Below are 26,525 nucleotides of genomic sequence, written 5' to 3' on the forward strand. Positions count from 1 at the left end.
ATTGCGTGGAAATGACCTTACGCGAAAGTAGGCTTTTCGCTAGAGATAGTTCCGCAAAGATAAAAACTGATGGAGCAACCTTAGCTACGCGCTGGCCCGCGCTCATCACCGAACTTAGTTGCCGTCGTAACGTAGATTCCACGTTCCGGTTTGTAAATCGTTTCGAAACTTTTTGACACAATTTACCTTTTAGACTTTTACGCATCCGCGAGTACGGTTTTGTTTCATCACGATCGAAGACGATCGCTCGAGTTTACATTACGAGAATGCGTATTTTGCGGCGAAAGGCCGAGTCGAGTTTCGTTTAGTTATTTATTTTAGCTTTTAGGTAAACTCGTAACGCCGACATACGAGTTGCGCAATTAAAAGGAAATCTTAACGCGAGTTTCTTGAGCTATTACGCCGCGCAAAATGAAAACGAATCGAAATTATATCCTCTTTAAAATGCACGGGTAGCAGCGGCGCATGGCTGGTGAAGATGAGGAGATTGAAGCTAGCCGGATAGCATCAAGTACTAATAATATTCATATTATCCAGTTTCGGCTAAAACCTTTGAATGGAAATGATTTTTTATTTTATATCAAAAGATAGAGCGAATTAAAAGACTTTTGAATGGAAATGATTTTTTATTTTATATCAAAAGATAGAGCGAATTAAAAGACTTTTAAATGGAAATGATTTTTTATTTTATATCAAAAGATAGAGCAAATTAAAAGACTTTTAAATGGAAATGATTTTTTGTTTTAAATCAAGAGATAGAGCGAATTAAAAGACTTTTAAATGGAAATGATTTTTTATTTTACATCAAGAGATAGAGCGAATTAAAAGACTTTCAAGCGGAAATGAGTTTTTATTTTACATCAAGAGATAGAGCGAATTAAAAGACTTTCAAGCGGAAATGATTTTTTATTCTATATCAAGAGATAGAGTGAATTAAAGAAGCTTGAAAATTCTAAATTAGTATAATTTTGATAAAAACTAAAGGTCTACAGCACCCGGTATTCCCAGGCGGTCACCCATCCAAGTACTAACCGGGCTCGACGTTGCTTAGCTTCAGTGATCGGATGAGAACTGGCGTTTTCAACGTGATATGGCCGTAGACATTTAGTAAGCTTCAACAGACGCTAATGAGAAACGTGGCAATAATCAGCGAACGCCCATTGGACAATATAGTCACGGCTTGGTGAGCATTATTATAACTCTGCGTTAATAGCGTGTCTCGAAGAGTGCATCAGTGTCTACGGCCATATCACGTTGAAAACGCCAGTTCTCGTCCGATCACTGAAGCTAAGCAACGTCGAGCCCGGTTAGTACTTGGATGGGTGACCGCCTGGGAATACCGGGTGCTGTAGACTTTTTATTTATTTTTACATCTTGCTATCTTCATCGCGATCTTCGCGCTATCTTCATCTACATGTACATGTACATGTACATGTACATGTTCATGTACATGAACATGTACTACGTATGCAATATATATACATATACTATGTACTATGTACTATGTACTACGTACGTGTAGTGTGTAACAGTATATATAACTTTGCTGCTGCATTTCCGCGTCAAAACCCTTCTGGCAAGCGTGATCAATTAAAGCGCGACACTTTTTGTAGTCGAAGGATGTACTCTACTCGTGTATAACGAAAACTGCTGCAGCGTCCGATCTCAACATAAAAATAACATATTCTCACTTTTAATCCGAAGAAATCTCTTTTAAAGGAAGTTTGTTACTTTTTCTCGACATAAAGTGACGCGCTATCGTAGATCTTATTAGTTTACCGGCTATCTAATGTCTACGCGTGTAAAGACAGGTGAGTAGAAAGCGCCGTTCTTTGGCTTGTTCTTCTCATCTACGAGTTCGAAAGAAAACAGCCCTACATAGAAAGCTTTTACTTACGCGAACAGGTGTGTTAAAAAGATGTTCACGTCGAACCAAATAAAGCGATGCTTTAGAAATGGTGTAATAGCCTCCAAACGAGTACGCTCGCGTTCGACCGCCGCGCGAGTAGCTTCAACTCCTAACGAAACAATCGTAGTACGTCTACTATATACACGTGTAAATTAGGATTCGTTTGCTCTCTCAACATCTGAAAGAGCGGTTAATCGCACTGCAACGAAACATTCATGCGTACCATGTAAATTAGGATTCGTTCGCTCTCTCAATATTTGAAAGAGCGGTCAATCGCGCTGCCGGTTATTCGTCCAGCTCGCTCATTAGCTATGAAAAGCTATCGAGTTACTTCGAACGTATAGCTTAAAACTTTGCCATTGCGTAACGAATATTCCCGGCTCAAACGAATCGTTGATATTGTGCAAATTAGGAGTCGTGTGTACTCTCATACTTCGATGGCGTGGTTGTTCGCGCTCGATAATATTCGACTCGTTCACTCATTGGCTAAACGCATAGCGTTCAAGATCTCGCCGATTCGTACGAAGGTTGCAGGCTCGTTACCGCCGCTTCACGCGCTTTAGATTATTTCGTCAGCATTTTGAAAACTACGGTAAATATTTTCCTTTTAAATAATTATAATTGCGTGGAAATGACCTTACGCGAAAGTAGGCTTTTCGCTAGAGATAGTTCCGCAAAGATAAAAACTGATGGAGCAACCTTAGCTACGCGCTGGCCCGCGCTCATCACCGAACTTAGTTGCCGTCGTAACGTAGATTCCACGTTCCGGTTTGTAAATCGTTTCGAAACTTTTTGACACAATTTACCTTTTAGACTTTTACGCATCCGCGAGTACGGTTTTGTTTCATCACGATCGAAGACGATCGCTCGAGTTTACATTACGAGAATGCGTATTTTGCGGCGAAAGGCCGAGTCGAGTTTCGTTTAGTTATTTATTTTAGCTTTTAGGTAAACTCGTAACGCCGACATACGAGTTGCGCAATTAAAAGGAAATCTTAACGCGAGTTTCTTGAGCTATTACGCCGCGCAAAATGAAAACGAATCGAAATTATATCCTCTTTAAAATACACGGGTAGCAGCGGCGCATGGCTGGTGAAGATGAGAAGATTGAAGCTAGCCGGATAGCATCAAGTACTAATAATAATCATATTATCCAGTTTCGGCTAAAACCTTTGAATGGAAATGATTTTTTATTTTATATCAAAAGATAGAGCGAATTAAAAGACTTTTAAATGGAAATGATTTTTTATTTTATATCAAAAGATAGAGCGAATTAAAAGACTTTTAAATGGAAATGATTTTTTGTTTTAAATCAAGAGATAGAGCGAATTAAAAGACTTTTAAATGGAAATGATTTTTTATTTTACATCAAGAGATAGAGCGAATTAAAAGACTTTCAAGCGGAAATGATTTTTTATTTTACATCAAGAGATAGAGCGAATTAAAAGACTTTCAAGCGGAAATGATTTTTTATTTTACATCAAGAGATAGAGCGAATTAAAAGACTTTCAAGCGGAAATGATTTTTTATTCTATATCAAGAGATAGAGTGAATTAAAGAAGCTTGAAAATTCTAAATTAGTATAATTTTGATAAAAACTAAAGGTCTACAGCACCCGGTATTCCCAGGCGGTCACCCATCCAAGTACTAACCGGGCTCGACGTTGCTTAGCTTCAGTGATCGGACGAGAACTGGCGTTTTCAACGTGATATGGCCGTAGACATTTAGTAAGCTTCAACAGACGCTAATGAGAAACGTGGCAATAATCAGCGAACGCCCATTGGACAATATAGTCACGGCTTGGTGAGCATTATTATAACTCTGCGTTAATAGCGTGTCTCGAAGAGCGCATCAGTGTCTACGGCCATATCACGTTGAAAACGCCAGTTCTCGTCCGATCACTGAAGCTAAGCAACGTCGAGCCCGGTTAGTACTTGGATGGGTGACCGCCTGGGAATACCGGGTGCTGTAGACTTTTTATTTATTTTTACATCTTGCTATCTTCATCGCGATCTTCGCGCTATCTTCATCTACATGTACATGTACATGTACATGTTCATGTACATGAACATGTACTACGTATGCGTTATATATATATACATATACTATGTACTATGTACTATGTACTACGTACGTGTAGTGTGTAACAGTATATATAACTTTGCTGCTGCATTTCCGCGTCAAAACCCTTCTGGCAAGCGTGATCAATTAAAGCGCGACACTTTTTGTAGTCGAAGGATGTACTCTACTCGTGTATAACGAAAACTGTTGCAGCGTCCGATCTCAACATAAAAATAACATATTCTCACTTTTAATCCGAAGAAATCTCTTTTAAAGGAAGTTTGTTACTTTTTCTCGACATAAAGTGACGCGCTATCGTAGATCTTATTAGTTTACCGGCTATCTAATGTCTACGCGTGTAAAGACAGGTGAGTAGTAAGCGCCGTTCTTTGGCTTGTTCTTCTCATCTACGAGTTCGAAAGAAAACAGCCCTACATAGAAAGCTTTTACTTACGCGAACAGGTGTGTTAAAAAGATGTTCACGTCAAACCAAATAAAGCGATGCTTTAGAAATGGTGTAATAGCCTCCAAACGAGTACGCTCGCGTTCGACCGCCGCGCGAGTAGCTTCAACTCCTAACGAAACAATCGTAGTACGTCTACTATATACACGTGTAAATTAGGATTCGTTTGCTCTCTCAACATCTGAAAGAGCGGTTAATCGCGCTGCAACGAAACATTCATGCGTACCATGTAAACTAGGATTCGTTCGCTCTCTCAATATTTGAAAGAGCGGTCAATCGCGCTGCCGGTTATTCGTCCAGCTCGCTCATTAGCTATGAAAAGCTATCGAGTTACTTCGAACGCATAGCTTAAAACTTTGCCATTGCGTAACGAATATTCCCGGCTCAAACGAATCGTTGATATTGTGCAAATTAAGAGTCGTGTGTACTCTCATACTTCGACGGCGTGGTTGTTCGCGCTCGATAATATTCGACTCGTTCACTCATTGGCTAAACGCATAGCGTTCAAGATCTCGCCGATTCGTACGAAGGTTGCAGGCTCGTTACCGCCGCTTCACGCGCTTTAGATTATTTCGTCAGCATTTTGAAAACTACGGTAAATATTTTTCTTTTAAATAATTATAATCGCGTGGAAATGACCTTACGCGAATGTAGGCTTTTCGCTAGAGATAATTCCGCAAAGATAAAAACTGATGGAGCAACCTTAGCTACGCGCTGGCCCGCGCTCATCACCGAACTTAGTTGCCGTCGTAACGTAGATTCCACGTTCCGGTTTGTAATTCGTTTCGAAACTTTTTGACACAATTTACCTTTTAGACTTTTACGCATCCGCGAGTACGGTTTTGTTTCATCACGATCGAAGACGATCGCTCGAGTTTACATTACGAGAATGCGTATTTTGCGGCGAAAGGCCGAGTCGAGTTTCGTTTAGTTATTTATTTTAGCTTTTAGGTAAACTCGTAACGCCGACATACGAGTTGCGCAATTAAAAGGAAATCTTAACGCGAGTTTCTTGAGCTATTACGCCGCGCAAAATGAAAACGAATCGAAATTATATCCTCTTTAAAATACACAGGTAGCAGCGGCGCATGGCTGGTGAAGATGAGGAGATTGAAGCTAGCCGGATAGCATCAAGTACTAATAATATTCATATTATCCAGTTTCGGCTAAAACCTTTGAATGGAAATGATTTTTTATTTTATATCAAAAGATAGAGCGAATTAAAAGACTTTTAAATGGAAATGATTTTTTATTTTATATCAAAAGATAGAGCGAATTAAAAGACTTTTAAATGGAAATGATTTTTTATTTTACATCAAGAGATAGAGCGAATTAAAAGACTTTCAAGCGGAAATGATTTTTTATTCTATATCAAGAGATAGAGTGAATTAAAGAAGCTTGAAAATTCTAAATTAGTATAATTTTGATAAAAACTAAAGGTCTACAGCACCCGGTATTCCCAGGCGGTCACCCATCCAAGTACTAACCGGGCTCGACGTTGCTTAGCTTCAGTGATCGGACGAGAACTGGCGTTTTCAACGTGATATGGCCGTAGACATTTAGTAAGCTTCAACAGACGCTAATGAGAAACGTGGCAATAATCAGCGAACGCCCATTGGACAATATAGTCACGGCTTGGTGAGCATTATTATAACTCTGCGTTAATAGCGTGTCTCGAAGAGCGCATCAGTGTCTACGGCCATATCACGTTGAAAACGCCAGTTCTCGTCCGATCACTGAAGCTAAGCAACGTCGAGCCCGGTTAGTACTTGGATGGGTGACCGCCTGGGAATACCGGGTGCTGTAGACTTTTTATTTATTTTTACATCTTGCTATCTTCATCGCGATCTTCGCGCTATATTCATCTACATGTACATGTACATGTACATGTTCATGTACTACGTATGCGTTATATATATATACATATACTATGTACTATGTACTACGTACGTGTAGTGTGTAACAGTATATATAACTTTGCTGCTGCATTTCCGCGTCAAAACCCTTCTGGCAAGCGTGATCAATTAAAGCGCGACACTTTTTGTAGTCGAAGGATGTACTCTACTCGTGTATAACGAAAACTGTTGCAGCGTCCGATCTCAACATCAAAATAACATATTCTCACTTTTAATCCGAAGAAATCTCTTTTAAAGGAAGTTTGTTACTTTTTCTCGACATAAAGTGACGCGCTATCGTAGATCTTATTAGTTTACCGGCTATCTAATGTCTACGCGTGTAAAGACAGGTGAGTAGAAAGCGCCGTTCTTTGGCTTGTTCTTCTCATCTACGAGTTCGAAAGAAAACAGCCCTACATAGAAAGCTTTTACTTACGCGAACAGGTGTGTTAAAAAGATGTTCACGTCGAACCAAATAAAGCGATGCTTTAGAAATGGTGTAATAGCCTCCAAACGAGTACGCTCGCGTTCGACCGCCGCGCGAGTAGCTTCAACTCCTAACGAAACAATCGTAGTACGTCTACTATATACACGTGTAAATTAGGATTCGTTTGCTCTCTCAACATCTGAAAGAGCGGTTAATCGCGCTGCAACGAAACATTCATGCGTACCATGTAAATTAGGATTCGTTCGCTCTCTCAATATTTGAAAGAGCGGTCAATCGCGCTGCCGGTTATTCGTCCAGCTCGCTCATTAGCTATGAAAAGCTATCGAGTTACTTCGAACGTATAGCTTAAAACTTTGCCATTGCGTAACGAATATTCCCGGCTCAAACGAATCGTTGATATTGTGCAAATTAGGAGTCGTGTGTACTCTCATACTTCGATGGCGTGGTTGTTCGCGCTCGATAATATTCGACTCGTTCACTCATTGGCTAAACGCATAGCGTTCAAGATCTCGCCGATTCGTACGAAGGTTGCAGGCTCGTTACCGCCGCTTCACGCGCTTTAGATTATTTCGTCAGCATTTTGAAAACTACGGTAAATATTTTCCTTTTAAATAATTATAATTGCGTGGAAATGACCTTACGCGAAAGTAGGCTTTTCGCTAGAGATAGTTCCGCAAAGATAAAAACTGATGGAGCAACCTTAGCTACGCGCTGGCCCGCGCTCATCACCGAACTTAGTTGCCGTCGTAACGTAGATTCCACGTTCCGGTTTGTAAATCGTTTCGAAACTTTTTGACACAATTTACCTTTTAGACTTTTACGCATCCGCGAGTACGGTTTTGTTTCATCACGATCGAAGACGATCGCTCGAGTTTACATTACGAGAATGCGTATTTTGCGGCGAAAGGCCGAGTCGAGTTTCGTTTAGTTATTTATTTTAGCTTTTAGGTAAACTCGTAACGCCGACATACGAGTTGCGCAATTAAAAGGAAATCTTAACGCGAGTTTCTTGAGCTATTACGCCGCGCAAAATGAAAACGAATCGAAATTATATCCTCTTTAAAATGCACGGGTAGCAGCGGCGCATGGCTGGTGAAGATGAGGAGATTGAAGCTAGCCGGATAGCATCAAGTACTAATAATATTCATATTATCCAGTTTCGGCTAAAACCTTTGAATGGAAATGATTTTTTATTTTATATCAAAAGATAGAGCGAATTAAAAGACTTTTGAATGGAAATGATTTTTTATTTTATATCAAAAGATAGAGCGAATTAAAAGACTTTTAAATGGAAATGATTTTTTATTTTATATCAAAAGATAGAGCGAATTAAAAGACTTTTAAATGGAAATGATTTTTTGTTTTAAATCAAGAGATAGAGCGAATTAAAAGACTTTTAAATGGAAATGATTTTTTATTTTACATCAAGAGATAGAGCGAATTAAAAGACTTTCAAGCGGAAATGATTTTTTATTTTACATCAAGAGATAGAGCGAATTAAAAGACTTTCAAGCGGAAATGATTTTTTATTCTATATCAAGAGATAGAGTGAATTAAAGAAGCTTGAAAATTCTAAATTAGTATAATTTTGATAAAAACTAAAGGTCTACAGCACCCGGTATTCCCAGGCGGTCACCCATCCAAGTACTAACCGGGCTCGACGTTGCTTAGCTTCAGTGATCGGACGAGAACTGGCGTTTTCAACGTGATATGGCCGTAGACATTTAGTAAGCTTCAACAGACGCTAATGAGAAACGTGGCAATAATCAGCGAACGCCCATTGGACAATATAGTCACGGCTTGGTGAGCATTATTATAACTCTGCGTTAATAGCGTGTCTCGAAGAGCGCATCAGTGTCTACGGCCATATCACGTTGAAAACGCCAGTTCTCGTCCGATCACTGAAGCTAAGCAACGTCGAGCCCGGTTAGTACTTGGATGGGTGACCGCCTGGGAATACCGGGTGCTGTAGACTTTTTATTTATTTTTACATCTTGCTATCTTCATCGCGATCTTCGCGCTATCTTCATCTACATGTACATGTACATGTACATGTTCATGTACATGAACATGTACTACGTATGCGTTATATATATATACATATACTATGTACTATGTACTATGTACTACGTACGTGTAGTGTGTAACAGTATATATAACTTTGCTGCTGCATTTCCGCGTCAAAACCCTTCTGGCAAGCGTGATCAATTAAAGCGCGACACTTTTTGTAGTCGAAGGATGTACTCTACTCGTGTATAACGAAAACTGTTGCAGCGTCCGATCTCAACATAAAAATAACATATTCTCACTTTTAATCCGAAGAAATCTCTTTTAAAGGAAGTTTGTTACTTTTTCTCGACATAAAGTGACGCGCTATCGTAGATCTTATTAGTTTACCGGCTATCTAATGTCTACGCGTGTAAAGACAGGTGAGTAGTAAGCGCCGTTCTTTGGCTTGTTCTTCTCATCTACGAGTTCGAAAGAAAACAGCCCTACATAGAAAGCTTTTACTTACGCGAACAGGTGTGTTAAAAAGATGTTCACGTCAAACCAAATAAAGCGATGCTTTAGAAATGGTGTAATAGCCTCCAAACGAGTACGCTCGCGTTCGACCGCCGCGCGAGTAGCTTCAACTCCTAACGAAACAATCGTAGTACGTCTACTATATACACGTGTAAATTAGGATTCGTTTGCTCTCTCAACATCTGAAAGAGCGGTTAATCGCGCTGCAACGAAACATTCATGCGTACCATGTAAACTAGGATTCGTTCGCTCTCTCAATATTTGAAAGAGCGGTCAATCGCGCTGCCGGTTATTCGTCCAGCTTGCTCATTAGCTATGAAAAGCTATCGAGTTACTTCGAACGCATAGCTTAAAACTTTGCCATTGCGTAACGAATATTCCCGGCTCAAACGAATCGTTGATATTGTGCAAATTAAGAGTCGTGTGTACTCTCATACTTCGACGGCGTGGTTGTTCGCGCTCGATAATATTCGACTCGTTCACTCATTGGCTAAACGCATAGCGTTCAAGATCTCGCCGATTCGTACGAAGGTTGCAGGCTCGTTACCGCCGCTTCACGCGCTTTAGATTATTTCGTCAGCATTTTGAAAACTACGGTAAATATTTTCCTTTTAAATAATTATAATCGCGTGGAAATGACCTTACGCGAATGTAGGCTTTTCGCTAGAGATAATTCCGCAAAGATAAAAACTGATGGAGCAACCTTAGCTACGCGCTGGCCCGCGCTCATCACCGAACTTAGTTGCCGTCGTAACGTAGATTCCACGTTCCGGTTTGTAATTCGTTTCGAAACTTTTTGACACAATTTACCTTTTAGACTTTTACGCATCCGCGAGTACGGTTTTGTTTCATCACGATCGAAGACGATCGCTCGAGTTTACATTACGAGAATGCGTATTTTGCGGCGAAAGGCCGAGTCGAGTTTCGTTTAGTTATTTATTTTAGCTTTTAGGTAAACTCGTAACGCCGACATACGAGTTGCGCAATTAAAAGGAAATCTTAACGCGAGTTTCTTGAGCTATTACGCCGCGCAAAATGAAAACGAATCGAAATTATATCCTCTTTAAAATACACAGGTAGCAGCGGCGCATGGCTGGTGAAGATGAGGAGATTGAAGCTAGCCGGATAGCATCAAGTACTAATAATATTCATATTATCCAGTTTCGGCTAAAACCTTTGAATGGAAATGATTTTTTATTTTATATCAAAAGATAGAGCGAATTAAAAGACTTTTAAATGGAAATGATTTTTTATTTTATATCAAAAGATAGAGCGAATTAAAAGACTTTTAAATGGAAATGATTTTTTATTTTACATCAAGAGATAGAGCGAATTAAAAGACTTTCAAGCGGAAATGATTTTTTATTCTATATCAAGAGATAGAGTGAATTAAAGAAGCTTGAAAATTCTAAATTAGTATAATTTTGATAAAAACTAAAGGTCTACAGCACCCGGTATTCCCAGGCGGTCACCCATCCAAGTACTAACCGGGCTCGACGTTGCTTAGCTTCAGTGATCGGACGAGAACTGGCGTTTTCAACGTGATATGGCCGTAGACATTTAGTAAGCTTCAACAGACGCTAATGAGAAACGTGGCAATAATCAGCGAACGCCCATTGGACAATATAGTCACGGCTTGGTGAGCATTATTATAACTCTGCGTTAATAGCGTGTCTCGAAGAGCGCATCAGTGTCTACGGCCATATCACGTTGAAAACGCCAGTTCTCGTCCGATCACTGAAGCTAAGCAACGTCGAGCCCGGTTAGTACTTGGATGGGTGACCGCCTGGGAATACCGGGTGCTGTAGACTTTTTATTTATTTTTACATCTTGCTATCTTCATCGCGATCTTCGCGCTATATTCATCTACATGTACATGTACATGTACATGTTCATGTACTACGTATGCGTTATATATATATACATATACTATGTACTATGTACTACGTACGTGTAGTGTGTAACAGTATATATAACTTTGCTGCTGCATTTCCGCGTCAAAACCCTTCTGGCAAGCGTGATCAATTAAAGCGCGACACTTTTTGTAGTCGAAGGATGTACTCTACTCGTGTATAACGAAAACTGTTGCAGCGTCCGATCTCAACATCAAAATAACATATTCTCACTTTTAATCCGAAGAAATCTCTTTTAAAGGAAGTTTGTTACTTTTTCTCGACATAAAGTGACGCGCTATCGTAGATCTTATTAGTTTACCGGCTATCTAATGTCTACGCGTGTAAAGACAGGTGAGTAGAAAGCGCCGTTCTTTGGCTTGTTCTTCTCATCTACGAGTTCGAAAGAAAACAGCCCTACATAGAAAGCTTTTACTTACGCGAACAGGTGTGTTAAAAAGATGTTCACGTCGAACCAAATAAAGCGATGCTTTAGAAATGGTGTAATAGCCTCCAAACGAGTACGCTCGCGTTCGACCGCCGCGCGAGTAGCTTCAACTCCTAACGAAACAATCGTAGTACGTCTACTATATACACGTGTAAATTAGGATTCGTTTGCTCTCTCAACATCTGAAAGAGCGGTTAATCGCGCTGCAACGAAACATTCATGCGTACCATGTAAATTAGGATTCGTTCGCTCTCTCAATATTTGAAAGAGCGGTCAATCGCGCTGCCGGTTATTCGTCCAGCTCGCTCATTAGCTATGAAAAGCTATCGAGTTACTTTGAACGTATAGCTTAAAACTTTGCCATTGCGTAACGAATATTCCCGGCTCAAACGAATCGTTGATATTGTGCAAATTAGGAGTCGTGTGTACTCTCATACTTCGATGGCGTGGTTGTTCGCGCTCGATAATATTCGACTCGTTCACTCATTGGCTAAACGCATAGCGTTCAAGATCTCGCCGATTCGTACGAAGGTTGCAGGCTCGTTACCGCCGCTTCACGCGCTTTAGATTATTTCGTCAGCATTTTGAAAACTACGGTAAATATTTTCCTTTTAAATAATTATAATTGCGTGGAAATGACCTTACGCGAAAGTAGGCTTTTCGCTAGAGATAGTTCCGCAAAGATAAAAACTGATGGAGCAACCTTAGCTACGCGCTGGCCCGCGCTCATCACCGAACTTAGTTGCCGTCGTAACGTAGATTCCACGTTCCGGTTTGTAAATCGTTTCGAAACTTTTTGACACAATTTACCTTTTAGACTTTTACGCATCCGCGAGTACGGTTTTGTTTCATCACGATCGAAGACGATCGCTCGAGTTTACATTACGAGAATGCGTATTTTGCGGCGAAAGGCCGAGTCGAGTTTCGTTTAGTTATTTATTTTAGCTTTTAGGTAAACTCGTAACGCCGACATACGAGTTGCGCAATTAAAAGGAAATCTTAACGCGAGTTTCTTGAGCTATTACGCCGCGCAAAATGAAAACGAATCGAAATTATATCCTCTTTAAAATACACGGGTAGCAGCGGCGCATGGCTGGTGAAGATGAGGAGATTGAAGCTAGCCGGATAGCATCAAGTACTAATAATATTCATATTATCCAGTTTCGGCTAAAACCTTTGAATGGAAATGATTTTTTATTTTATATCAAAAGATAGAGCGAATTAAAAGACTTTTGAATGGAAATGATTTTTTATTTTATATCAAAAGATAGAGCGAATTAAAAGACTTTTAAATGGAAATGATTTTTTATTTTATATCAAAAGATAGAGCGAATTAAAAGACTTTTAAATGGAAATGATTTTTTGTTTTAAATCAAGAGATAGAGCGAATTAAAAGACTTTTAAATGGAAATGATTTTTTATTTTACATCAAGAGATAGAGCGAATTAAAAGACTTTCAAGCGGAAATGATTTTTTATTTTACATCAAGAGATAGAGCGAATTAAAAGACTTTCAAGCGGAAATGATTTTTTATTCTATATCAAGAGATAGAGTGAATTAAAGAAGCTTGAAAATTCTAAATTAGTATAATTTTGATAAAAACTAAAGGTCTACAGCACCCGGTATTCCCAGGCGGTCACCCATCCAAGTACTAACCGGGCTCGACGTTGCTTAGCTTCAGTGATCGGACGAGAACTGGCGTTTTCAACGTGATATGGCCGTAGACATTTAGTAAGCTTCAACAGACGCTAATGAGAAACGTGGCAATAATCAGCGAACGCCCATTGGACAATATAGTCACGGCTTGGTGAGCATTATTATAACTCTGCGTTAATAGCGTGTCTCGAAGAGCGCATCAGTGTCTACGGCCATATCACGTTGAAAACGCCAGTTCTCGTCCGATCACTGAAGCTAAGCAACGTCGAGCCCGGTTAGTACTTGGATGGGTGACCGCCTGGGAATACCGGGTGCTGTAGACTTTTTATTTATTTTTACATCTTGCTATCTTCATCGCGATCTTCGCGCTATCTTCATCTACATGTACATGTACATGTACATGTACATGTTCATGTACATGAACATGTACTACGTATGCGTTATATATATACATATACTATGTACTATGTACTATGTACTACGTACGTGTAGTGTGTAACAGTATATATAACTTTGCTGCTGCATTTCCGCGTCAAAACCCTTCTGGCAAGCGTGATCAATTAAAGCGCGACACTTTTTGTAGTCGAAGGATGTACTCTACTCGTGTATAACGAAAACTGTTGCAGCGTCCGATCTCAACATAAAAATAACATATTCTCACTTTTAATCCGAAGAAATCTCTTTTAAAGGAAGTTTGTTACTTTTTCTCGACATAAAGTGACGCGCTATCGTAGATCTTATTAGTTTACCGGCTATCTAATGTCTACGCGTGTAAAGACAGGTGAGTAGAAAGCGCCGTTCTTTGGCTTGTTCTTCTCATCTACGAGTTCGAAAGAAAACAGCCCTACATAGAAAGCTTTTACTTACGCGAACAGGTGTGTTAAAAAGATGTTCACGTCGAACCAAATAAAGCGATGCTTTAGAAATGGTGTAATAGCCTCCAAACGAGTACGCTCGCGTTCGACCGCCGCGCGAGTAGCTTCAACTCCTAACGAAACAATCGTAGTACGTCTACTATATACACGTGTAAATTAGGATTCGTTTGCTCTCTCAACATCTGAAAGAGCGGTTAATCGCGCTGCAACGAAACATTCATGCGTACCATGTAAATTAGGATTCGTTCGCTCTCTCAATATTTGAAAGAGCGGTCAATCGCGCTGCCGGTTATTCGTCCAGCTCGCTCATTAGCTATGAAAAGCTATCGAGTTACTTCGAACGTATAGCTTAAAACTTTGCCATTGCGTAACGAATATTCCCGGCTCAAACGAATCGTTGATATTGTGCAAATTAGGAGTCGTGTGTACTCTCATACTTCGATGGCGTGGTTGTTCGCGCTCGATAATATTCGACTCGTTCACTCATTGGCTAAACGCATAGCGTTCAAGATCTCGCCGATTCGTACGAAGGTTGCAGGCTCGTTACCGCCGCTTCACGCGCTTTAGATTATTTCGTCAGCATTTTGAAAACTACGGTAAATATTTTCCTTTTAAATAATTATAATTGCGTGGAAATGACCTTACGCGAAAGTAGGCTTTTCGCTAGAGATAGTTCCGCAAAGATAAAAACTGATGGAGCAACCTTAGCTACGCGCTGGCCCGCGCTCATCACCGAACTTAGTTGCCGTCGTAACGTAGATTCCACGTTCCGGTTTGTAAATCGTTTCGAAACTTTTTGACACAATTTACCTTTTAGACTTTTACGCATCCGCGAGTACGGTTTTGTTTCATCACGATCGAAGACGATCGCTCGAGTTTACATTACGAGAATGCGTATTTTGCGGCGAAAGGCCGAGTCGAGTTTCGTTTAGTTATTTATTTTAGCTTTTAGGTAAACTCGTAACGCCGACATACGAGTTGCGCAATTAAAAGGAAATCTTAACGCGAGTTTCTTGAGCTATTACGCCGCGCAAAATGAAAACGAATCGAAATTATATCCTCTTTAAAATACACGGGTAGCAGCGGCGCATGGCTGGTGAAGATGAGAAGATTGAAGCTAGCCGGATAGCATCAAGTACTAATAATAATCATATTATCCAGTTTCGGCTAAAACCTTTGAATGGAAATGATTTTTTATTTTATATCAAAAGATAGAGCGAATTAAAAGACTTTTAAATGGAAATGATTTTTTATTTTATATCAAAAGATAGAGCGAATTAAAAGACTTTTAAATGGAAATGATTTTTTATTTTATATCAAAAGATAGAGCGAATTAAAAGACTTTTAAATGGAAATGATTTTTTATTTTATATCAAAAGATAGAGCGAATTAAAAGACTTTTAAATGGAAATGATTTTTTATTTTACATCAAGAGATAGAGCGAATTAAAAGACTTTCAAGCGGAAATGATTTTTTATTCTATATCAAGAGATAGAGTGAATTAAAGAAGCTTGAAAATTCTAAATTAGTATAATTTTGATAAAAACTAAAGGTCTACAGCACCCGGTATTCCCAGGCGGTCACCCATCCAAGTACTAACCGGGCTCGACGTTGCTTAGCTTCAGTGATCGGACGAGAACTGGCGTTTTCAACGTGATATGGCCGTAGACATTTAGTAAGCTTCAACAGACGCTAATGAGAAACGTGGCAATAATCAGCGAACGCCCATTGGACAATATAGTCACGGCTTGGTGAGCATTATTATAACTCTGCGTTAATAGCGTGTCTCGAAGAGCGCATCAGTGTCTACGGCCATATCACGTTGAAAACGCCAGTTCTCGTCCGATCACTGAAGCTAAGCAACGTCGAGCCCGGTTAGTACTTGGATGGGTGACCGCCTGGGAATACCGGGTGCTGTAGACTTTTTATTTATTTTTACATCTTGCTATCTTCATCGCGATCTTCGCGCTATCTTCATCTACATGTACATGTACATGTACATGTTCATGTACATGAACATGTACTACGTATGCGTTATATATATATACATATACTATGTACTATGTACTATGTACTACGTACGTGTAGTGTGTAACAGTATATATAACTTTGCTGCTGCATTTCCGCGTCAAAACCCTTCTGGCAAGCGTGATCAATTAAAGCGCGACACTTTTTGTAGTCGAAGGATGTACTCTACTCGTGTATAACGAAAACTGTTGCAGCGTCCGATCTCAACATAAAAATAACATATTCTCACTTTTAATCCGAAGAAATCTCTTTTAAAGGAAGTTTGTTACTTTTTCTCGACATAAAGTGACGCGCTATCGTAGATCTTATTAGTTTACCGGCTATCTAATGTCTACGCGTGTAAAGACAGGTGAGTAGTAAGCGCCGTTCTTTGGCTTGTTCTTCTCATCTACGAGTTCGAAAGAAAACAGCCCTACATAGAAAGCTTTTACTTACGCGAACAGGTGTGTTAAAAAGATGTTCACGTCAAACCAAATAAAGCGATGCTTTAGAAATGGTGTAATAGCCTCCAAACGAGTACGCTCGCGTTCGACCGCCGCGCGAGTAGCTTCAACTCCTAACGAAACAATCGTAGTACGTCTACTATATACACGTGTAAATTAGGATTCGTTTGCTCTCTCAACATCTGAAAGAGCGGTTAATCGCGCTGCAACGAAACATTCATGCGTACCATGTAAACTAGGATTCGTTCGCTCTCTCAATATTTGAAAGAGCGGTCAATCGCGCTGCCGGTTATTCGTCCAGCTTGCTCATTAGCTATGAAAAGCTATCGAGTTACTTCGAACGCATAGCTTAAAACTTTGCCATTGCGTAACGAATATTCCCGGCTCAAACGAATCGTTGATATTGTGCAAATTAAGAGTCGTGTGTACTCTCATACTTCGACGGCGTGGTTGTTCGCGCTCGATAATATTCGACTCGTTCACTCATTGGCTAAACGCATAGCGTTCAAGATCTCGCCGATTCGTACGAAGGTTGCAGGCTCGTTACCGCCGCTTCACGCGCTTTAGATTATTTCGTCAGCATTTTGAAAACTACGGTAAATATTTTCCTTTTAAATAATTATAATCGCGTGGAAATGACCTTACGCGAATGTAGGCTTTTCGCTAGAGATAATTCCGCAAAGATAAAAACTGATGGAGCAACCTTAGCTACGCGCTGGCCCGCGCTCATCACCGAACTTAGTTGCCGTCGTAACGTAGATTCCACGTTCCGGTTTGTAATTCGTTTCGAAACTTTTTGACACAATTTACCTTTTAGACTTTTACGCATCCGCGAGTACGGTTTTGTTTCATCACGATCGAAGACGATCGCTCGAGTTTACATTACGAGAATGCGTATTTTGCGGCGAAAGGCCGAGTCGAGTTTCGTTTAGTTATTTATTTTAGCTTTTAGGTAAACTCGTAACGCCGACATACGAGTTGCGCAATTAAAAGGAAATCTTAACGCGAGTTTCTTGAGCTATTACGCCGCGCAAAATGAAAACGAATCGAAATTATATCCTCTTTAAAATACACAGGTAGCAGCGGCGCATGGCTGGTGAAGATGAGGAGATTGAAGCTAGCCGGATAGCATCAAGTACTAATAATATTCATATTATCCAGTTTCGGCTAAAACCTTTGAATGGAAATGATTTTTTATTTTATATCAAAAGATAGAGCGAATTAAAAGACTTTTAAATGGAAATGATTTTTTATTTTATATCAAAAGATAGAGCGAATTAAAAGACTTTTAAATGGAAATGATTTTTTATTTTACATCAAGAGATAGAGCGAATTAAAAGACTTTCAAGCGGAAATGATTTTTTATTCTATATCAAGAGATAGAGTGAATTAAAGAAGCTTGAAAATTCTAAATTAGTATAATTTTGATAAAAACTAAAGGTCTACAGCACCCGGTATTCCCAGGCGGTCACCCATCCAAGTACTAACCGGGCTCGACGTTGCTTAGCTTCAGTGATCGGACGAGAACTGGCGTTTTCAACGTGATATGGCCGTAGACATTTAGTAAGCTTCAACAGACGCTAATGAGAAACGTGGCAATAATCAGCGAACGCCCATTGGACAATATAGTCACGGCTTGGTGAGCATTATTATAACTCTGCGTTAATAGCGTGTCTCGAAGAGCGCATCAGTGTCTACGGCCATATCACGTTGAAAACGCCAGTTCTCGTCCGATCACTGAAGCTAAGCAACGTCGAGCCCGGTTAGTACTTGGATGGGTGACCGCCTGGGAATACCGGGTGCTGTAGACTTTTTATTTATTTTTACATCTTGCTATCTTCATCGCGATCTTCGCGCTATATTCATCTACATGTACATGTACATGTACATGTTCATGTACTACGTATGCGTTATATATATATACATATACTATGTACTATGTACTACGTACGTGTAGTGTGTAACAGTATATATAACTTTGCTGCTGCATTTCCGCGTCAAAACCCTTCTGGCAAGCGTGATCAATTAAAGCGCGACACTTTTTGTAGTCGAAGGATGTACTCTACTCGTGTATAACGAAAACTGTTGCAGCGTCCGATCTCAACATCAAAATAACATATTCTCACTTTTAATCCGAAGAAATCTCTTTTAAAGGAAGTTTGTTACTTTTTCTCGACATAAAGTGACGCGCTATCGTAGATCTTATTAGTTTACCGGCTATCTAATGTCTACGCGTGTAAAGACAGGTGAGTAGAAAGCGCCGTTCTTTGGCTTGTTCTTCTCATCTACGAGTTCGAAAGAAAACAGCCCTACATAGAAAGCTTTTACTTACGCGAACAGGTGTGTTAAAAAGATGTTCACGTCGAACCAAATAAAGCGATGCTTTAGAAATGGTGTAATAGCCTCCAAACGAGTACGCTCGCGTTCGACCGCCGCGCGAGTAGCTTCAACTCCTAACGAAACAATCGTAGTACGTCTACTATATACACGTGTAAATTAGGATTCGTTTGCTCTCTCAACATCTGAAAGAGCGGTTAATCGCGCTGCAACGAAACATTCATGCGTACCATGTAAATTAGGATTCGTTCGCTCTCTCAATATTTGAAAGAGCGGTCAATCGCGCTGCCGGTTATTCGTCCAGCTCGCTCATTAGCTATGAAAAGCTATCGAGTTACTTCGAACGTATAGCTTAAAACTTTGCCATTGCGTAACGAATATTCCCGGCTCAAACGAATCGTTGATATTGTGCAAATTAGGAGTCGTGTGTACTCTCATACTTCGATGGCGTGGTTGTTCGCGCTCGATAATATTCGACTCGTTCACTCATTGGCTAAACGCATAGCGTTCAAGATCTCGCCGATTCGTACGAAGGTTGCAGGCTCGTTACCGCCGCTTCACGCGCTTTAGATTATTTCGTCAGCATTTTGAAAACTACGGTAAATATTTTCCTTTTAAATAATTATAATTGCGTGGAAATGACCTTACGCGAAAGTAGGCTTTTCGCTAGAGATAGTTCCGCAAAGATAAAAACTGATGGAGCAACCTTAGCTACGCGCTGGCCCGCGCTCATCACCGAACTTAGTTGCCGTCGTAACGTAGATTCCACGTTCCGGTTTGTAAATCGTTTCGAAACTTTTTGACACAATTTACCTTTTAGACTTTTACGCATCCGCGAGTACGGTTTTGTTTCATCACGATCGAAGACGATCGCTCGAGTTTACATTACGAGAATGCGTATTTTGCGGCGAAAGGCCGAGTCGAGTTTCGTTTAGTTATTTATTTTAGCTTTTAGGTAAACTCGTAACGCCGACATACGAGTTGCGCAATTAAAAGGAAATCTTAACGCGAGTTTCTTGAGCTATTACGCCGCGCAAAATGAAAACGAATCGAAATTATATCCTCTTTAAAATGCACGGGTAGCAGCGGCGCATGGCTGGTGAAGATGAGGAGATTGAAGCTAGCCGGATAGCATCAAGTACTAATAATATTCATATTATCCAGTTTCGGCTAAAACCTTTGAATGGAAATGATTTTTTATTTTATATCAAAAGATAGAGCGAATTAAAAGACTTTTGAATGGAAATGATTTTTTATTTTATATCAAAAGATAGAGCGAATTAAAAGACTTTTAAATGGAAATGATTTTTTATTTTATATCAAAAGATAGAGCGAATTAAAAGACTTTTAAATGGAAATGATTTTTTGTTTTAAATCAAGAGATAGAGCGAATTAAAAGACTTTTAAATGGAAATGATTTTTTATTTTACATCAAGAGATAGAGCGAATTAAAAGACTTTCAAGCGGAAATGATTTTTTATTTTACATCAAGAGATAGAGCGAATTAAAAGACTTTCAAGCGGAAATGATTTTTTATTCTATATCAAGAGATAGAGTGAATTAAAGAAGCTTGAAAATTCTAAATTAGTATAATTTTGATAAAAACTAAAGGTCTACAGCACCCGGTATTCCCAGGCGGTCACCCATCCAAGTACTAACCGGGCTCGACGTTGCTTAGCTTCAGTGATCGGACGAGAACTGGCGTTTTCAACGTGATATGGCCGTAGACATTTAGTAAGCTTCAACAGACGCTAATGAGAAACGTGGCAATAATCAGCGAACGCCCATTGGACAATATAGTCACGGCTTGGTGAGCATTATTATAACTCTGCGTTAATAGCGTGTCTCGAAGAGCGCATCAGTGTCTACGGCCATATCACGTTGAAAACGCCAGTTCTCGTCCGATCACTGAAGCTAAGCAACGTCGAGCCCGGTTAGTACTTGGATGGGTGACCGCCTGGGAATACCGGGTGCTGTAGACTTTTTATTTATTTTTACATCTTGCTATCTTCATCGCGATCTTCGCGCTATCTTCATCTACATGTACATGTACATGTACATGTACATGTTCATGTACATGAACATGTACTACGTATGCGTTATATATATACATATACTATGTACTATGTACTATGTACTACGTACGTGTAGTGTGTAACAGTATATATAACTTTGCTGCTGCATTTCCGCGTCAAAACCCTTCTGGCAAGCGTGATCAATTAAAGCGCGACACTTTTTGTAGTCGAAGGATGTACTCTACTCGTGTATAACGAAAACTGTTGCAGCGTCCGATCTCAACATAAAAATAACATATTCTCACTTTTAATCCGAAGAAATCTCTTTTAAAGGAAGTTTGTTACTTTTTCTCGACATAAAGTGACGCGCTATCGTAGATCTTATTAGTTTACCGGCTATCTAATGTCTACGCGTGTAAAGACAGGTGAGTAGAAAGCGCCGTTCTTTGGCTTGTTCTTCTCATCTACGAGTTCGAAAGAAAACAGCCCTACATAGAAAGCTTTTACTTACGCGAACAGGTGTGTTAAAAAGATGTTCACGTCGAACCAAATAAAGCGATGCTTTAGAAATGGTGTAATAGCCTCCAAACGAGTACGCTCGCGTTCGACCGCCGCGCGAGTAGCTTCAACTCCTAACGAAACAATCGTAGTACGTCTACTATATACACGTGTAAATTAGGATTCGTTTGCTCTCTCAACATCTGAAAGAGCGGTTAATCGCGCTGCAACGAAACATTCATGCGTACCATGTAAATTAGGATTCGTTCGCTCTCTCAATATTTGAAAGAGCGGTCAATCGCGCTGCCGGTTATTCGTCCAGCTCGCTCATTAGCTATGAAAAGCTATCGAGTTACTTCGAACGTATAGCTTAAAACTTTGCCATTGCGTAACGAATATTCCCGGCTCAAACGAATCGTTGATATTGTGCAAATTAGGAGTCGTGTGTACTCTCATACTTCGATGGCGTGGTTGTTCGCGCTCGATAATATTCGACTCGTTCACTCATTGGCTAAACGCATAGCGTTCAAGATCTCGCCGATTCGTACGAAGGTTGCAGGCTCGTTACCGCCGCTTCACGCGCTTTAGATTATTTCGTCAGCATTTTGAAAACTACGGTAAATATTTTCCTTTTAAATAATTATAATTGCGTGGAAATGACCTTACGCGAAAGTAGGCTTTTCGCTAGAGATAGTTCCGCAAAGATAAAAACTGATGGAGCAACCTTAGCTACGCGCTGGCCCGCGCTCATCACCGAACTTAGTTGCCGTCGTAACGTAGATTCCACGTTCCGGTTTGTAAATCGTTTCGAAACTTTTTGACACAATTTACCTTTTAGACTTTTACGCATCCGCGAGTACGGTTTTGTTTCATCACGATCGAAGACGATCGCTCGAGTTTACATTACGAGAATGCGTATTTTGCGGCGAAAGGCCGAGTCGAGTTTCGTTTAGTTATTTATTTTAGCTTTTAGGTAAACTCGTAACGCCGACATACGAGTTGCGCAATTAAAAGGAAATCTTAACGCGAGTTTCTTGAGCTATTACGCCGCGCAAAATGAAAACGAATCGAAATTATATCCTCTTTAAAATACACGGGTAGCAGCGGCGCATGGCTGGTGAAGATGAGAAGATTGAAGCTAGCCGGATAGCATCAAGTACTAATAATAATCATATTATCCAGTTTCGGCTAAAACCTTTGAATGGAAATGATTTTTTATTTTATATCAAAAGATAGAGCGAATTAAAAGACTTTTAAATGGAAATGATTTTTTATTTTATATCAAAAGATAGAGCGAATTAAAAGACTTTTAAATGGAAATGATTTTTTATTTTATATCAAAAGATAGAGCGAATTAAAAGACTTTTAAATGGAAATGATTTTTTATTTTATATCAAAAGATAGAGCGAATTAAAAGACTTTTAAATGGAAATGATTTTTTATTTTACATCAAGAGATAGAGCGAATTAAAAGACTTTCAAGCGGAAATGATTTTTTATTCTATATCAAGAGATAGAGTGAATTAAAGAAGCTTGAAAATTCTAAATTAGTATAATTTTGATAAAAACTAAAGGTCTACAGCACCCGGTATTCCCAGGCGGTCACCCATCCAAGTACTAACCGGGCTCGACGTTGCTTAGCTTCAGTGATCGGACGAGAACTGGCGTTTTCAACGTGATATGGCCGTAGACATTTAGTAAGCTTCAACAGACGCTAATGAGAAACGTGGCAATAATCAGCGAACGCCCATTGGACAATATAGTCACGGCTTGGTGAGCATTATTATAACTCTGCGTTAATAGCGTGTCTCGAAGAGCGCATCAGTGTCTACGGCCATATCACGTTGAAAACGCCAGTTCTCGTCCGATCACTGAAGCTAAGCAACGTCGAGCCCGGTTAGTACTTGGATGGGTGACCGCCTGGGAATACCGGGTGCTGTAGACTTTTTATTTATTTTTACATCTTGCTATCTTCATCGCGATCTTCGCGCTATATTCATCTACATGTACATGTACATGTACATGTTCATGTACTACGTATGCGTTATATATATATACATATACTATGTACTATGTACTACGTACGTGTAGTGTGTAACAGTATATATAACTTTGCTGCTGCATTTCCGCGTCAAAACCCTTCTGGCAAGCGTGATCAATTAAAGCGCGACACTTTTTGTAGTCGAAGGATGTACTCTACTCGTGTATAACGAAAACTGTTGCAGCGTCCGATCTCAACATCAAAATAACATATTCTCACTTTTAATCCGAAGAAATCTCTTTTAAAGGAAGTTTGTTACTTTTTCTCGACATAAAGTGACGCGCTATCGTAGATCTTATTAGTTTACCGGCTATCTAATGTCTACGCGTGTAAAGACAGGTGAGTAGAAAGCGCCGTTCTTTGGCTTGTTCTTCTCATCTACGAGTTCGAAAGAAAACAGCCCTACATAGAAAGCTTTTACTTACGCGAACAGGTGTGTTAAAAAGATGTTCACGTCGAACCAAATAAAGCGATGCTTTAGAAATGGTGTAATAGCCTCCAAACGAGTACGCTCGCGTTCGACCGCCGCGCGAGTAGCTTCAACTCCTAACGAAACAATCGTAGTACGTCTACTATATACACGTGTAAATTAGGATTCGTTTGCTCTCTCAACATCTGAAAGAGCGGTTAATCGCGCTGCAACGAAACATTCATGCGTACCATGTAAATTAGGATTCGTTCGCTCTCTCAATATTTGAAAGAGCGGTCAATCGCGCTGCCGGTTATTCGTCCAGCTCGCTCATTAGCTATGAAAAGCTATCGAGTTACTTCGAACGTATAGCTTAAAACTTTGCCATTGCGTAACGAATATTCCCGGCTCAAACGAATCGTTGATATTGTGCAAATTAGGAGTCGTGTGTACTCTCATACTTCGATGGCGTGGTTGTTCGCGCTCGATAATATTCGACTCGTTCACTCATTGGCTAAACGCATAGCGTTCAAGATCTCGCCGATTCGTACGAAGGTTGCAGGCTCGTTACCGCCGCTTCACGCGCTTTAGATTATTTCGTCAGCATTTTGAAAACTACGGTAAATATTTTCCTTTTAAATAATTATAATTGCGTGGAAATGACCTTACGCGAAAGTAGGCTTTTCGCTAGAGATAGTTCCGCAAAGATAAAAACTGATGGAGCAACCTTAGCTACGCGCTGGCCCGCGCTCATCACCGAACTTAGTTGCCGTCGTAACGTAGATTCCACGTTCCGGTTTGTAAATCGTTTCGAAACTTTTTGACACAATTTACCTTTTAGACTTTTACGCATCCGCGAGTACGGTTTTGTTTCATCACGATCGAAGACGATCGCTCGAGTTTACATTACGAGAATGCGTATTTTGCGGCGAAAGGCCGAGTCGAGTTTCGTTTAGTTATTTATTTTAGCTTTTAGGTAAACTCGTAACGCCGACATACGAGTTGCGCAATTAAAAGGAAATCTTAACGCGAGTTTCTTGAGCTATTACGCCGCGCAAAATGAAAACGAATCGAAATTATATCCTCTTTAAAATGCACGGGTAGCAGCGGCGCATGGCTGGTGAAGATGAGGAGATTGAAGCTAGCCGGATAGCATCAAGTACTAATAATATTCATATTATCCAGTTTCGGCTAAAACCTTTGAATGGAAATGATTTTTTATTTTATATCAAAAGATAGAGCGAATTAAAAGACTTTTGAATGGAAATGATTTTTTATTTTATATCAAAAGATAGAGCGAATTAAAAGACTTTTAAATGGAAATGATTTTTTATTTTATATCAAAAGATAGAGCGAATTAAAAGACTTTTAAATGGAAATGATTTTTTGTTTTAAATCAAGAGATAGAGCGAATTAAAAGACTTTTAAATGGAAATGATTTTTTATTTTACATCAAGAGATAGAGCGAATTAAAAGACTTTCAAGCGGAAATGATTTTTTATTTTACATCAAGAGATAGAGCGAATTAAAAGACTTTCAAGCGGAAATGATTTTTTATTCTATATCAAGAGATAGAGTGAATTAAAGAAGCTTGAAAATTCTAAATTAGTATAATTTTGATAAAAACTAAAGGTCTACAGCACCCGGTATTCCCAGGCGGTCACCCATCCAAGTACTAACCGGGCTCGACGTTGCTTAGCTTCAGTGATCGGACGAGAACTGGCGTTTTCAACGTGATATGGCCGTAGACATTTAGTAAGCTTCAACAGACGCTAATGAGAAACGTGGCAATAATCAGCGAACGCCCATTGGACAATATAGTCACGGCTTGGTGAGCATTATTATAACTCTGCGTTAATAGCGTGTCTCGAAGAGCGCATCAGTGTCTACGGCCATATCACGTTGAAAACGCCAGTTCTCGTCCGATCACTGAAGCTAAGCAACGTCGAGCCCGGTTAGTACTTGGATGGGTGACCGCCTGGGAATACCGGGTGCTGTAGACTTTTTATTTATTTTTACATCTTGCTATCTTCATCGCGATCTTCGCGCTATCTTCATCTACATGTACATGTACATGTACATGTTCATGTACATGAACATGTACTACGTATGCGTTATATATATACATATACTATGTACTATGTACTATGTACTACGTACGTGTAGTGTGTAACAGTATATATAACTTTGCTGCTGCATTTCCGCGTCAAAACCCTTCTGGCAAGCGTGATCAATTAAAGCGCGACACTTTTTGTAGTCGAAGGATGTACTCTACTCGTGTATAACGAAAACTGTTGCAGCGTCCGATCTCAACATAAAAATAACATATTCTCACTTTTAATCCGAAGAAATCTCTTTTAAAGGAAGTTTGTTACTTTTTCTCGACATAAAGTGACGCGCTATCGTAGATCTTATTAGTTTACCGGCTATCTAATGTCTACGCGTGTAAAGACAGGTGAGTAGAAAGCGCCGTTCTTTGGCTTGTTCTTCTCATCTACGAGTTCGAAAGAAAACAGCCCTACATAGAAAGCTTTTACTTACGCGAACAGGTGTGTTAAAAAGATGTTCACGTCGAACCAAATAAA

General features: G+C 39.8%; 22 non-coding genes across 22 annotated transcripts; 11 read left to right on the forward strand and 11 right to left on the reverse strand.

Annotated features, from left to right (window-relative positions):
• Window positions 1-983: 983 nt before the first annotated feature.
• On the reverse strand, window positions 984-1,102 carry LOC137408963 (5S ribosomal RNA). Its single transcript, XR_010980212.1, has one exon. It is a non-coding gene; the product is annotated as a 5S ribosomal RNA (ribosomal RNA).
• Window positions 1,103-1,236: 134 nt separating this feature from the next.
• LOC137409570 (5S ribosomal RNA) lies at window positions 1,237-1,355 on the forward strand. The gene has a single exon (XR_010980783.1). It is a non-coding gene; the product is annotated as a 5S ribosomal RNA (ribosomal RNA).
• A 2,157-nt stretch (window positions 1,356-3,512) lies between these two features.
• Window positions 3,513-3,631, reverse strand: LOC137408922 (5S ribosomal RNA). Its single transcript, XR_010980173.1, has one exon. It is a non-coding gene; the product is annotated as a 5S ribosomal RNA (ribosomal RNA).
• A 134-nt stretch (window positions 3,632-3,765) lies between these two features.
• Window positions 3,766-3,884, forward strand: LOC137409571 (5S ribosomal RNA). The gene has a single exon (XR_010980784.1). It is a non-coding gene; the product is annotated as a 5S ribosomal RNA (ribosomal RNA).
• A 1,987-nt stretch (window positions 3,885-5,871) lies between these two features.
• Window positions 5,872-5,990, reverse strand: LOC137408933 (5S ribosomal RNA). The gene has a single exon (XR_010980184.1). It is a non-coding gene; the product is annotated as a 5S ribosomal RNA (ribosomal RNA).
• Window positions 5,991-6,124: 134 nt separating this feature from the next.
• Window positions 6,125-6,243, forward strand: LOC137409572 (5S ribosomal RNA). Its single transcript, XR_010980786.1, has one exon. It is a non-coding gene; the product is annotated as a 5S ribosomal RNA (ribosomal RNA).
• A 2,136-nt stretch (window positions 6,244-8,379) lies between these two features.
• LOC137408945 (5S ribosomal RNA) lies at window positions 8,380-8,498 on the reverse strand. Its single transcript, XR_010980195.1, has one exon. It is a non-coding gene; the product is annotated as a 5S ribosomal RNA (ribosomal RNA).
• A 134-nt stretch (window positions 8,499-8,632) lies between these two features.
• On the forward strand, window positions 8,633-8,751 carry LOC137409573 (5S ribosomal RNA). Its single transcript, XR_010980787.1, has one exon. It is a non-coding gene; the product is annotated as a 5S ribosomal RNA (ribosomal RNA).
• Window positions 8,752-10,738: 1,987 nt separating this feature from the next.
• LOC137408957 (5S ribosomal RNA) lies at window positions 10,739-10,857 on the reverse strand. Its single transcript, XR_010980206.1, has one exon. It is a non-coding gene; the product is annotated as a 5S ribosomal RNA (ribosomal RNA).
• Window positions 10,858-10,991: 134 nt separating this feature from the next.
• Window positions 10,992-11,110, forward strand: LOC137409574 (5S ribosomal RNA). The gene has a single exon (XR_010980788.1). It is a non-coding gene; the product is annotated as a 5S ribosomal RNA (ribosomal RNA).
• A 2,136-nt stretch (window positions 11,111-13,246) lies between these two features.
• On the reverse strand, window positions 13,247-13,365 carry LOC137408969 (5S ribosomal RNA). The gene has a single exon (XR_010980218.1). It is a non-coding gene; the product is annotated as a 5S ribosomal RNA (ribosomal RNA).
• Window positions 13,366-13,499: 134 nt separating this feature from the next.
• LOC137409575 (5S ribosomal RNA) lies at window positions 13,500-13,618 on the forward strand. The gene has a single exon (XR_010980789.1). It is a non-coding gene; the product is annotated as a 5S ribosomal RNA (ribosomal RNA).
• A 2,103-nt stretch (window positions 13,619-15,721) lies between these two features.
• Window positions 15,722-15,840, reverse strand: LOC137408980 (5S ribosomal RNA). Its single transcript, XR_010980229.1, has one exon. It is a non-coding gene; the product is annotated as a 5S ribosomal RNA (ribosomal RNA).
• Window positions 15,841-15,974: 134 nt separating this feature from the next.
• LOC137409576 (5S ribosomal RNA) lies at window positions 15,975-16,093 on the forward strand. Its single transcript, XR_010980790.1, has one exon. It is a non-coding gene; the product is annotated as a 5S ribosomal RNA (ribosomal RNA).
• A 1,987-nt stretch (window positions 16,094-18,080) lies between these two features.
• LOC137408992 (5S ribosomal RNA) lies at window positions 18,081-18,199 on the reverse strand. The gene has a single exon (XR_010980240.1). It is a non-coding gene; the product is annotated as a 5S ribosomal RNA (ribosomal RNA).
• A 134-nt stretch (window positions 18,200-18,333) lies between these two features.
• Window positions 18,334-18,452, forward strand: LOC137409578 (5S ribosomal RNA). The gene has a single exon (XR_010980791.1). It is a non-coding gene; the product is annotated as a 5S ribosomal RNA (ribosomal RNA).
• Window positions 18,453-20,588: 2,136 nt separating this feature from the next.
• On the reverse strand, window positions 20,589-20,707 carry LOC137409004 (5S ribosomal RNA). Its single transcript, XR_010980251.1, has one exon. It is a non-coding gene; the product is annotated as a 5S ribosomal RNA (ribosomal RNA).
• Window positions 20,708-20,841: 134 nt separating this feature from the next.
• On the forward strand, window positions 20,842-20,960 carry LOC137409580 (5S ribosomal RNA). Its single transcript, XR_010980793.1, has one exon. It is a non-coding gene; the product is annotated as a 5S ribosomal RNA (ribosomal RNA).
• A 2,103-nt stretch (window positions 20,961-23,063) lies between these two features.
• Window positions 23,064-23,182, reverse strand: LOC137409015 (5S ribosomal RNA). The gene has a single exon (XR_010980262.1). It is a non-coding gene; the product is annotated as a 5S ribosomal RNA (ribosomal RNA).
• Window positions 23,183-23,316: 134 nt separating this feature from the next.
• On the forward strand, window positions 23,317-23,435 carry LOC137409581 (5S ribosomal RNA). Its single transcript, XR_010980794.1, has one exon. It is a non-coding gene; the product is annotated as a 5S ribosomal RNA (ribosomal RNA).
• Window positions 23,436-25,571: 2,136 nt separating this feature from the next.
• LOC137409027 (5S ribosomal RNA) lies at window positions 25,572-25,690 on the reverse strand. Its single transcript, XR_010980274.1, has one exon. It is a non-coding gene; the product is annotated as a 5S ribosomal RNA (ribosomal RNA).
• Window positions 25,691-25,824: 134 nt separating this feature from the next.
• Window positions 25,825-25,943, forward strand: LOC137409582 (5S ribosomal RNA). The gene has a single exon (XR_010980795.1). It is a non-coding gene; the product is annotated as a 5S ribosomal RNA (ribosomal RNA).
• Window positions 25,944-26,525: the final 582 nt, after the last annotated feature.

Source organism: Watersipora subatra, chromosome 11 (assembly GCF_963576615.1).
Source record: "Watersipora subatra chromosome 11, tzWatSuba1.1, whole genome shotgun sequence".
Taxonomy (NCBI): domain Eukaryota; kingdom Metazoa; phylum Bryozoa; class Gymnolaemata; order Cheilostomatida; family Watersiporidae; genus Watersipora; species Watersipora subatra.